The sequence below is a fragment of the Typopeltis vanoorti genome, chromosome 17 (assembly GCF_054136105.1).
Source record: "Typopeltis vanoorti isolate ZY-2024b chromosome 17, IOZ_Tvanoo_1.0, whole genome shotgun sequence".
Classification (NCBI taxonomy): Eukaryota; Metazoa; Arthropoda; class Arachnida; order Uropygi; family Thelyphonidae; genus Typopeltis; species Typopeltis vanoorti.
The window spans coordinates 42,310,776-42,324,025 of NC_143565.1; the positions used below are offsets into that span (position 1 = coordinate 42,310,776).

Consider the following 13,250-nt stretch of genomic DNA (forward strand, 5'->3'; position numbering starts at 1 on the left):
TTTAAGGATGTGCCCGTAAATCATACCAGAAGCTTCAACTATTCACAGCCGAGATGTGGACTGTGGTTAATTTGTTGTAAGCGGAATATTCAAGAGTTAATTGTCCTCAGGTTACTGAGTCCAATTAGAGGGAGAGTGGTGACCAAAGGCATTAAAAATCAAGAAAAATAAATGGAAGAGAGACGTGAAGAATGTTTCTTCAGGTTTTACATCTGATGTTGTGACATCAGTGCCTGAGGAGAACATTAATATGGTGGTACTGAAGTAATCTTTTAGTCAACATATATAAAATAAGCCCACATTTTGAAGTAAGCAGGTGATATATATATATAGGTAACTGGAGGATAAATTTATAGGCACAATGAAGAAAGCAAGAGACCTGCTCAAAAAGTTAAGAACGGTATAAAAACTACAGTTGGTTTATTGAGATTGGAGCTAAATTTAGGCCTAAGCCCCTTAGCACAGGACATTTTTACTCTTAATTTTTTTATATTTAAATATTTAGTCACCATTTAATGAAAATAATCTGTTACTTTTATTAAATGAGGCTTTTACACTATAGGTAGTTAAGGATACCAACTTATCTCACCTATCCTAATTGAACTGTTCTGTGTGTGATACTTGTTATTTACAATACTGTACAATAGGATTTAGAGAAAGACTTAATTATGGAGTGTTTTATAAAAAAAATAAAAAAAGACTGCACTTAGGTAAAAGAAAAAAAAACAACTTAAACAATGAAAAACAAAATATCTGAGTATGGCTTAAATTATAACCACAAATAAATTTTAGGATGATTGTCCCCAACATTGCAGTGTAAAGAGTTCATGTTAGAGGTTTAATGGAATATTAGCAGCACTGAGAAAGGATTAAAACTAATTTTAAGACTTCCAATATTTCGTCTCCGTCACAGAGACATTTTTGGGGATTACAAAAACTTTTTGTAACAACACACACACAAATACAATACAGAGTGAACTAAAGTCCTGTTTAGGTGGTGTGCAAATGCCCAGGCCACCTGCAAATGCCCTCTATGAGCATTTGCAGGTGGCCTGGGATGTAAAGAGGGATCTCTGATAATTAAAGTTTCCCCAATTTTGGAAAGTTTAATGCAACCATATTTGTTTAAATTAGGTTGATTCCTGAGTGCAGATGCAGATTCAAAGGATAGTCTTTCTTTTTTGAATTTACTATGGTGGAGCATGGTAGTTTTTCCCCAGGAGATCCTGTCGGAAGTATCCAAAACATGGTCTGCAAGGCCAGATTGACCATAATCGTGTTTGCAGATGTAAGAACTGTGTTCTTCTAACTAGATGGATGCTGACCTGCCCGTTTGTCCGAAGTAGGCAAGTTTACAGGAACAAGGTACTCTATATACACCTGGCATTGAAAGAGGAGGGAGCTGGTCTTTAGTGCAGCGGATAAGGGTAGCAAGTTTACAGTGGGGCTTAAAAACTGTATGGAGGCTGTACTTTTTTAATGATCTGGCTATTTTTTCTGAAGTACCACGGATGTAGGTAATGGTGATGGCATTTCTGAAGTCCTAAAAAGAAGGACACAGCCTTAAGCCTCAACACACATAGAGTAAAGAGAATGTGGTTAGAAAATATGCCAGTGTAAGTTCTCATTGCATGTGTGAGTAGGTTCTCATTGCATGTGTGAATAGGTTCTCATTGCATGTGTGAATAGACTGTTACATATTGTGAATGTGTTTTCAGTGAATAAGAAAGATATGATAGGTATTTAGGTAATTGTGACTAAAAGGGTATCCTTCAATGGGTTTGGACTCCCAGGAGCCTACATAATAATAATATTATTACACAAAAACATTACCTGGAATTGTTCATTTTTGATTACATTCATTCATTTGCAAAATAGCCATTAAGATACATTATGCCAAATCATTACTTATGAACATAAGTATTCGCCTTATAGGGGAATAGATAAGGTTTATGGCAAATCATTAGTTATGAGCATAAGTATTCTCTCTATAAAGGAATAGATGAGGTTTAGATACCTATTGTACAAAGGGCAAAAGATTAATAGGTGCAATATACTTGGTTTCCAAACTTTGTGTAAAACTGTTATACCATATTTGGATATATGATATATTTATTATAGGATCAAAACCAACCATTCATTGAGGCTGTTGTGCATCTTTATGTTCATCCATATTTCATTTATGGTAAAAACGTTTTGTTCACTACTAACAATAACTAAACTAATTTTGCTTACAAAGGATGTATATAAACTATGCTGAAATGAGTATTAGGAGAGCACTATTTCAGAGAAACCTAAATTTCACACATACCCATAGTGTGGATCATCCTCCTTTGGCTCTTATTGCACTTTCTGCCCTTCTGAACATATTCTACACCATTTTATAATAATATGACTCAGATATTTTTAGATCATTCTTTCTTCAGCATAACCATTCCATGTACCATTGTTGGATGCACTATTCTGGCCATCATCCAACATTTCATTTCATCCCTAAGATGTTCTTTTGGATTGAAATTGGGATTCTGTGCAGGCTAGTCAATTTTAACCCATCATTTTCCTCAAATCTTCAGAGTGGCTCCTGTGATATGATGCATTGTCATGAAGAATGAAAAAAATGAAAAGAAGTATCCACTAAATATGCAAACATACCTGTCCACCCAGTTTGAAAAGGGTGAAGTATGATTCATCATACTCCCATACTATAGAGCTTTCCAAGCTCTATGAACAGTTGTGATGTTCTTTGCACCAGTATATTTTAATCTAAAATAGGGGATATCCCAAGTGTAGTATTTTTCTGCTGATTATCATGCTGATGTTTGGTTTATGAACAGCTGCCCTTTCGTAGAAACTGAGACTGTGAAGCTCAATGTATTGTTCCTCTTCTATCCTGAATTCCTATAGATTGAAATCTCTGATTGAAAATGTGAAGTAGCACTCTCATATTTCCATCATCTGATAAAGTTGCCTGCAGTTTCATTTTGGATAATGTAGTCTTTTCTAGTGCCACAAACAGATAGACCATTGATATGGCATTCTGTGATAGCACCTCTTTTCAGGTTCATATTTTTCTCTCCAGATGCCATTAATAGTGCAGTGACATACATTTGGCACTAAGAGTGTATTCTGCTTCCAAGAATGATATATTCTGCAGGAATATATCATTCTTGGAAGAACCATAGTAAGAAGAACCAACAGCCATAGCCTAAATCTTAATAAGATGTAGGAACCCCATTCTGTGCAATGACTGCAGCAATTCTATGAGATATACTTTCCACAGGCATGTGATAACAATCAATGGTAATTTTGGAACATTCTTCCTGTAGACACATAATGAAGTGGACTATTGTGGGGCCAATGTCTCTTGACCGCACCCAGCATTCCACATCCCACAGATGTTCAATATAGTTAAAATCAGGCCAGTCAATGTCCAAAAACCATGCAGTTAGAGCAGCAGCCTCATGACATTCATTGTCTTACTGAAAGAGACAATGGTCAATTCCATAGAAATGCCACAAAGTAAGGATGCATTGCATTGTCAATAATGTTCAGATACCTCTCAAAGTTCAATGTTTGTGGCACAAAACAAGCAGAGGTTTGAGGCCAAACCAGGAAAAACATGCCCATACCATCACACCACCACCTCCATATTTCAGTTAGGGTTATTCATGCTGGTAAGAGACATTCACCAGGCATCTGCCACACCCCCAGACTTCTCCATCTACTCAGTGGAGGGTGTAGCATAATTTGTTGCTCCATAACACAGCTTTCCAAGCTTCCACATCCCACTGTACATGCTCTTTGCACCACTGAAGATGATGCTACATGTTGGTTTGGGTAATGTGGGACTTGTATATTGCAATCCTACCATGGAAAGTGATGTTGTGAGCCTATGAATCGCAGTTTTTACATATTATCCTTCGTAGCACCTACAAGCACATTTGATAAGTGTGATGGGTCATCCACTGCAGGTAGCAGTTGACTCCCTGCACTTCCATCTCAGTATGGTATCACTGAGAGAAGCTCAGGTAGTCTGCAAGTGACCTGAGATAGCCTAATTTGCCAACAATGTGCCGAACAGATAGGCCTGCAATATGGCATCTTATCACATCCCTCTTTGAAACTCCATCAGTTCCCTTTTCATAGCTAATTCACCTGGACACAGTTGCACTGACTTGGGAGCATCATATCCATCTAATTTATAATAGCTACAAACATTTGACTCGCTACGTGGCACAATGCCCTTGCCCATGGGGGGTGTCCATTGACTTCTTTCCAAGTATTGTAAATATGAAATTGTTTCATACTAAAACAGAGATGTTCTAATACCTATTTTGGCATATTTGGTCTCAACCTAATATTTTGTGCATGTTATGCTAGATATTATTTTGGATGGTGTTTGGGTTATTATGTTAAATAGCATTATTCTGAATAGATAGCAGCCTAAATGGGTAGATAAGGCTCTTAAAAAATTTATTTCAGGCCCACCATACTTCAGAACTGACTCCCATTCTTTAAAAATGATTTTTATAATTTTGAGCATTATTTTTATTTTTTTATCTTAGTATACCATTTGAATAAAAAACAAAGCGCTATGTAAAACTAGCTAAACAAATGTCATGGGAAGACTTTGGTAAGAACATAGAAAATAAATATCAGAAATGTGGCAGAATATTCTGGAGGCTATTGATAAAGCTTAGAAGTGGAGGAAAGAGTACTGTAAAAGGAATTGCAGATGATAAAGGTGACATGAAATTCTGAAGATAAAGATATTCTAGAGAGATTACTTTGGAAGATTTCTAAATGAAACAAGCAGTATCAGCACAGTAGTAGAAGACACCCAACAGGAAGACATATCAGTAGAAAAAGCCATCATAAACCTGAAATGCTGAAAGGCAGCTGCAGTAGATAAAATTTTTAACCAGAAATGCACAAATATGGGTATAAAAATTTTTCAGTGACTACACTGCGTAATTCAGAAATCCTGGTCAGATGGTGAAATTCCAGATGATTGGAGTAGAGCTCTCATAGTACCTATCTATTATTATTATTATTATCATCATCCTAAGATCCCAAGGAGTCACAAACTCATCTAGTAAGGATTCCTTTTGTCATGCACACAGCTCATCAATCACAAACAATCACATTTTTCCTAATCACAAACATCCATGTTTGTGATTGTCTGTGGGAAACACTAATCGTGGTGGCCGGCAGTAAATGGCGTTGATGTAGTTGGTGGATTGAGTGGTGAAGACAGAGAGCTGTAGCGTAGGTGCTCTCCCTCGATGAGCCTTTGGACTACCTGAAGGTGTCACCTAATGATAATAATCATACCACTCCTTAAACACATTCAAATTCTCTGCAGACACTATGCCATCAGGCAATGCATTCCAGTCATTCATAACTCCATGCGAAAGAACTGCTTCACACTTGCACCCTCCTTATACAGCTTCCAGGAATGATCTCTTGTTCTCCCCCAATCCCTCACTATTTTATGATAAACCTCATCAATGTTAATCCTACTGTTACTATCTTGTACATCTCTATCATATCTTTCCTCTTCCTCCTATCCACTAGACTCTGTTAATTGAATTGTCTCAACCCTTCTTCATATTCAACATTCCAGAGAATCAAAAACTATTTTGGTCAATCATTCTTTTGAAAAACCAGGTGACCAAATCTGTACACACGCACAGTAGTCCATATGTAGCCAAATAATGGAACCATAATCTCCTTACTTCTCCAAGTCAGTGTCCTCTGCATCATTGCCAGAATTCATTTTCTGTCCTCACAATTTTGGCAATACGTCCTCTAAATTTTGGACCCTTATCCACTATCACTCCAAGATCTCTTATTTCCTCTACCCCCAACAATATATCCCCAACAAGAGTAAATTCTACATCCCATCTTTGTTTTCCAAATTTTTTAAAACCTTACATTTTGCAACATTGAACTGTTATCCCCCACTCTCATGCCCATTCACTCAGTCTGTAAGTTCTTGTAAGATCACAGCATCTGCTCTACTCCTCATAATTCGTCCCATCTTTGCATCATCCGCAAACAACTATATATCCTCATTCAAATCTTCCCCAGTATCATTAACATATAGGTTAAACAGCATTGGCCCTAAAACATACTCTTGAGATATACCAGTAGTGAATTTCCCCTTATAAGATATTACTCTTATAAGGGGAGCCTATGTAGCTCAGTGGATGTGACGTTTGCACACCACGGCGCTTGGCCGCACGAAGGAAGACTTGGTTTCGAGTCTAGTCGGCGACTAGAGGAAATTTTTCTAAGCCTTTTTTCGACCGGTTCCCGAGTTAGTCGATCTCTGGCACGGGCAAGTGGGTTTTTCGTCCCGTAAAGTCAAGAAAATCGATCGTAGAACCCACATTATTTCAGACATTAAAATATATTGTGTTAGGGACCACGAGATGGCGGCACATTTGAGCCATCTCTCTTCACTGTGTACCACTTAATTAGTGATAGCCTTGGGCCATCTATCTCTCTGATTGGTACCAGTGGAGATTGAACTGCCCACTCAGTCTCCAAAAGTTAGATAGGGCTAAATGGCCTTGCCTACTCCCCATATACGGGAATAAAAAGGCGTTAGCTGATTTTTTTTTTTTTTTTTAAAGATATTACTCCACCCCATACACAACTTCTTGATACCTATCAAACAGCCAATCTCCAATCCAGTGCACTACTCTAATATCAATCCCATCTGCTCTAGTTTGACTATCAACTTATTATGCAGTAATCTATCAAAAGCCTTTGCACTTTGCAAAGTCAAAGTATACTACTGTGTATCCATCTCCCACATCCAATGCTGCTGTCACTTTATTGTAATAAGTAAGTAGATTACTGCAACAATGCAACAATCACTGGAGCGAATAGAAAAGTCCTTTTGATTGTACAGGGAGATTGGAATTCCACAATTGGAACAGACATTGGCAAGGATTTTCTCCTATTTGTCGGATTGTATGACTATGGGGAGACAAACGAAAGAGGTTTTGAATTGATCAATTTTGCCTCACAAAATGAACTTACCATTACTGACACTCTATTTCCCCATAAACCTTCCAGAAGATGGACATGGACTTCCCCTGATGGAAAAACACACAACCAAATCGACTTCATCCTTGTAAGCACAAAATTTAAAATCTCCATCAACCTCACAAGAACCAGATCATTTCCTGGAGCCGACATTGGCAACGACCATAATATTATTATTATTATTATTATTATTATTCAGGCCTCCAAGGAGTCAAAAGACTCATCGAGGGAGGTCCTTTCTAAGACATAAGTCTGTCAAGACTCATCGAGGGGAGGTCCCCCCCTGAGAAACACAAAGTTTATCATACCACTCCTTAAACCCACTGACCGTTCTCGCTCCCACCACTCCATCAGGCAATGCATTCCACGGCTCAACCACCCTCCACACAAAGAAACCACTCCTTACCCTCTTGCTCACAGTTTCCTTTCGTAACTTCCAGGGATGGCCTCTTGTCATCACTCCTTCCCGCTGATCAACCAAGCGAAAGAACTCCCCAGTGTCAACCCTGTAACCACCTCTCAACAGTTTAAAAGTCTCAATCATATCACCTCTCCTTCTTCCATCCACCAAACTCTGCAGTCCACATTCTCTCAGCCGATCCTCATAACTATCCTTGTACAGTCCTGAAACCATCTTTGTCATCCATCTTTGTATCCTTTCCACAGTTAATTTATCCCCTTCAAATCCTGGGGACCAAATCTGAGAACAATAGTCCAAGTGTGGTCTGATCAGAGACTTATACAACGGAATGATAACCCTCTTATCTCTGCAGGTCAGTGTCCTTCTCATAATAGCAGCAATCCTCTGTGTTACCTTCACCACCTTTGCAATATGTCCCCTAAACTTCAGGTTTCTATCAATCATCAACCCCAGATCTCTTGTCTCCCCTACTTCCTCCAGTATAACTCCTCCCATAGAGTATGCAGCATCCCATCGATGTTTCCCAAACCTCAAGACCTTACATTTTGCTGCATTAAACTGACACCCCCATTCATTTGCCCATCTATCTAGCTTATTTAAATCCTCTTGCAGGGCTACCACATCTGCACTATTACTAATAATCCTTCCAAGCTTTGCATCATCTGCAAACAACTGAATATCCCCCTGCAATCCACTGGCTATGTCATTGATATAAAGGTTAAACAATATAGGTCCTAGTACTGAGCCCTGTGGGACCCCACTTGTAACCCTCTGCCTCCTGGAAACTGCTCCACCATACACAACTCTCTGATACCTATCAGACAGCCAATCCTGAATCCAGTTGACCAATCTGACATCCAGACCCATGAGCTGCAACTTAAATATCAGCTTATCATGTGGTACCCTGTCAAATGCCTTCGCCAAGTCTAAGAAAATTGCAGTATATGCCTTTCCCTCATCTAATGCTCTTGTAACTTTATTATAAAAGGCTAGCATATTGCTAAAACAAGAGCCTCCTTTCACAAATCCATGTTGATTCTCACAGATAACATTACCCTCATCTGCCCAATGCTGTACACGGTCCCTCACTACTTTCTCCAAGATCTTAACAACTACTGATGACACACAGACTGGCCTATAATTAGACACTTCCAGTCTGTTACCACCCTTATGCAATGGCACTATCTTACCTTCCTTCCATTCCCTGGGCACCTTTGCCAAAGCCAGACTTTCATTGAAAAGCCACGTTAAAGGTACTGTCAATTCCCTAGCACATTCTCTCAAAACTCGTGGCGAAATACCATCCAGTCCCACAGCTTTACTGACATCCAGAGTACTCAGTATCTGAAACACACTCTCCTCCTGTACCTCCAGACCTCGTACCAGTCCTATCCCTCTAGCATTAAAACTGACTCCTCTAGGATGAAATACTCCAATAAAGTGTTCATTAAACAATTCCACTATGTCCTCTGCATCAGTCACTCTATTCCCATTTTTATCCCACAATATCATTCTTCCACAGTCATTTCTCCTCCTACTGGCCACATAGCTAAAAAATTCCCTAGGATTTTCTTTGGATCTTAGGGCCAATCTCCTCTCATATTCCAGTTTCGCTTTCCTTACCACACGAGTCACTCTTCTGGCCTGTGTCTTATATTCCTCATGCATCTCTTCACCTGTCTCCTTATATCTCTTCCATAGCCTCTTTTTCGCATGCAATTCCTGTTTAATATTGTTTGTCATCCACTTTACTCCAAATTGCGCCCTCTTCTTCACTCGTGGTATACAACTTACCATTGCTGATAACAAATATTCTTTCACAATTTCCCACGCACTGGTGATATCCCTGCCTTCCAATTCCTCCCTCCATGAAACTTCCCGAAGTTGACGTCTAAGACTATTATAATCACCTGCCTTATAATTCCACATAAGTTCCCGTCTCTTTGATACTCCTGCATGTCTATTCATTTTCCAAGTCAAAACCATATGGTCACTCTCTCCAACTGGTGGGAGAGACGTCAACTCAGTTATTATCAACTCTTCTGATGCTATAACCAAATCCAAAATTTTTGAACCTCTTGTTCCCTCTGTTACATGTTGCCTAAGACATTTGTCCCTCAAGAATTCTAGAAATTCCATTCCCCTATTGTTACATGCATCTTCCTCTCTCCAATTTACACTACTGAAGTTAAAATCTCCCATAACAATCATTCTTCTTGCACTTGCCAAACTTAGCTGTCTAAACATCTCCTGGTCCCCATCCTCTGTGCTCCTGGGTCTGTAGCAACACCCCACTAAATATCCTGTCCTGCCTACCTCTACCTCACACCATACGCTCTCAAAATCATTTGTCTCTACCTTACTACCTTCCAAATTCTCCACTCTTAGAGGACATAAGTCATTACTTATCATAAGCAGCACCCCACCACCACGCTTTCCCCTCCTATCCTGGCGAAAAATGCTATACCCAGCGACTTCTATTCCTGTTTATATATCCCCTTCTGTCATATGTTCATCACAACTGTGAATATGAAAATGAGGGAAGTATTACCCACAAAATCAACTCGTAAAAGATATAATATAGAAAAATTAAAAGATCCCCAAATAAATACACTATATAAATACAAATTAAAACAGATGTTTGACACAAGCTTCAAGAAATATAATAATATCAAATCTAAAACAAATACTTCTCACAAAAGATAACTGAGACAGCTGATGACAACTGAAGAAATTCTTGGATACAAAAGGAAAGTCAAAAAACCGTGGATAACCAAAAATATTTTGGACCTATGCGACAAAAGAAGATATTTGAAATCTCATATTAATAGCAGTGATAATAGAGAACAGTATAAAAATATTACTAAGATTATTAAAAAAAGAAATCAAACATGCTAGAAACTTATGGATACTAGATGAATGCAAAAATATAGAAGAGGACTTAAATAAAAATAATCCTAAAAGTACTTTTCAAATTATCAATAAGTTAACCAAACCTTTTACTGCAATTAATTGGAGCATAAAAGATGAAGATGGAACTCCTATCACGGATAACTAGAAAATAGTTAATAGATGGAAATGTTACGTAACCAAGCTTTTTCAAGAGGACCCTCAACTGACTGACGATATTTTGGATAGAATTTTGCCAGGAGGTTGGTTCAGTGGAAGGAGATTACACGATATTAAAAGAAGAGTCATTGCAGCAGTTAGCTCCTCAAAAATAGGAAAATCACCGGTAATTGATGGTGTTACAATGGAACTGATACGTGAAGGAGGTGACATCATCATAGATACTTGCTAAATTTATTCCAGGACATATGGAACACAGAGACTTGGCCTTTTGATTGGCAGACTTCTGTCCTGTACCTATTCCTAAAAAGGAAACAAATGTAGCAACTACAGAACAGTAAGCCTTATTAGTCATCCAAGCAAAATCCTGTTAAAATACTATTGTCAAGAATTGAAAAGAAAATAGAAAGCAGACTATCAGATGAACAAGCAGGTTTCCGGAAGTCCAGAAGTACAATAGACCATATTTTTACAATACGCATACTAGGTGAAAAATACATAGAACATAAGTGCCTCCATAGCGCAATTGGAAGAACGACGGTACATTGCGCCCTTCGATTGGAATAGGCCTAAGTTCGATTCTTGTCGCGACGGGAGGAATCTTTATCTGGACGATTTCAATCGAAGGCGAGTTAGCCGATCTTGTACTGAGGTAGCAGGGTTTTTTTCTCCCAGAAACTCGGGGTTTTTCATCCTGCATACAGACAAATCTGCCCTTCAGAACACACGCAATTTACAGACAAAAAATACTAGTTGTGGTGGACGGTAGATGGCGTTGATGAAGATGATTCGTGGTAGAGGTTCGGTGTAGTGGTTGAGACAGTTGTAGGTATCCTCCCGTGATGAGTCTTCGGACTCCTTGGAGGTATCAGGAATAATAATAATAATAATAACAAAATAATCTGTCACAACTTTTTAGACCTTCAAAAAGCTTTTGACTCAATATGGCACGAGGCATTATGGAAAATTTTACAACATTATGGTATTGACAACAAAATCATTAGGATTATTAAATCTCTTTACTTCTCGCCTGATATGAGAATTGAAATTAAAAATTACAGCAGTGAACCGTTCCAGGCAGAACAGGGGGAGGGGCTAAGACAGGGATGCATCTTGTCCCCTCTTCTTTTTAACTGTTTTCTGGAATATGCTATAGATGAAGCTGGAATTGGTGGATTAAGAATAAATAACTTACGTTTTGCAGACAATATCGATCTTCTGGCAGAAAGTGAAGAAAAATTACAAGAGATAACCAGCCGCGTTTTCGGAACATTAAAAAAATATAGATTATACATAAACTTACAAAAAACAGAAAAAACAGTGATAACCTCAAAATCAGACATTGAATTCTTAAAGATACAAATTGGCAATAAACAAATTGAGAATGTAAACAAGTTCACTTATCTAGGAAGCAGTTGAGTCAAGATGGTCGCTCAAAAACCAACATTAAATATTGAATTGCTAAGGCAACTGTGGTCCTACAGAAGTTAAAACCATTGTGGGGAGATAACAGAATAGCAATCACAACCAGACTAAGACTAATTGACACCTTGGTGAATCCTATTCTCTTGTATGGGTTGTGAGGCCTGGACTTTATTGAGGGAAGATGAGAGGAGACCCCATGTCTTTTGAAATGAAAACTTACAGAAGACTTTTGAGAATTCCCTATACCGCTCACGAAACCAATGAAAATGTCTAAAAACTAATTGATTCAATAGATGGAAGAAACAGGGAAAATATTCTGAGAGTCATCCGAAGAAGATAGATGAAATGGTTCGGACATGTGGAGAGGGCTAATGGCATTCCGAAGCAAGCACTAGAAGGAATCGTTTCGGGATCAAGGGTTAGGGGCTAATCTCGATTAAAATGGACTGATAACATCAAAAAAATGGACAAATTCCTCCCTTTCTCAACTGACATCAAGAACAAGAGACCGAGATGATTGGAGGAGGCTAACAAAGAATATCACCTACCAGCCATGAGTGACCCAACAGTCCATTTAGGACTACGGGAGAGAAGAAGAAGAACTAGATTACTAAAGCATAACCTCCCTTTAGCAAATCCATGCTGTCCATCAAAGATAATGGCATTGTTGTCAACCAATTCTGGATCCTGATTCTTGCCAGTCTTTCCAACACTTGACACACAGAGTGGCCTATAAATTGATACTTGAATTCTGTCACCTCCTTTATGAAGTGGTACAATCTTGCTTTCTTTCCACTCTTTTGGAACTTGACCCAATGTAAGACTCATGTTAAAAACGTAGGCAGATGTCAACTCGCTGGTTCCTACAAAATACACAGTGATATATCATCAAGCCACAGCCTTAGTATTATTATGTGACACCTCCAGGGAGTCCAAAGACTCATCGAGGGAGGGCACCTACTCAACAACTCTTCATCTCCACCACTGCCAATAGAAATTCAAATTATTGCTATACTTTAAATATTATTTAAATCACAGGAATAATTTCTATAATTTAAATAATTTCTATAAATTATTTCCATAAGAACAGCGAACCGCATCATCTACACCAATGGTATCTACTACCCACCACCACCACTAGTATTTTCACAATCAAAAACATCCATGCCCATGGCGGGATTCAAACCCCCCAGCCTTTTAGCTGGAGAGCAGATATGCTAAGCGCTCGGCTAACTAGATATTATTAATATCAAGTTTGCTCAATTCCCCATATACC

At 38.5% G+C, this 13,250-nt stretch overlaps 1 protein-coding gene across 1 annotated transcript in view; it reads left to right on the forward strand.

Moving 5' to 3' along the window:
• Window positions 1-13,250, forward strand: part of PICK1 (protein interacting with PRKCA 1) — a 170,162-nt gene that overhangs the window by 307 nt on the left and 156,605 nt on the right. The gene's annotated exons all lie outside the window — the stretch shown is intronic.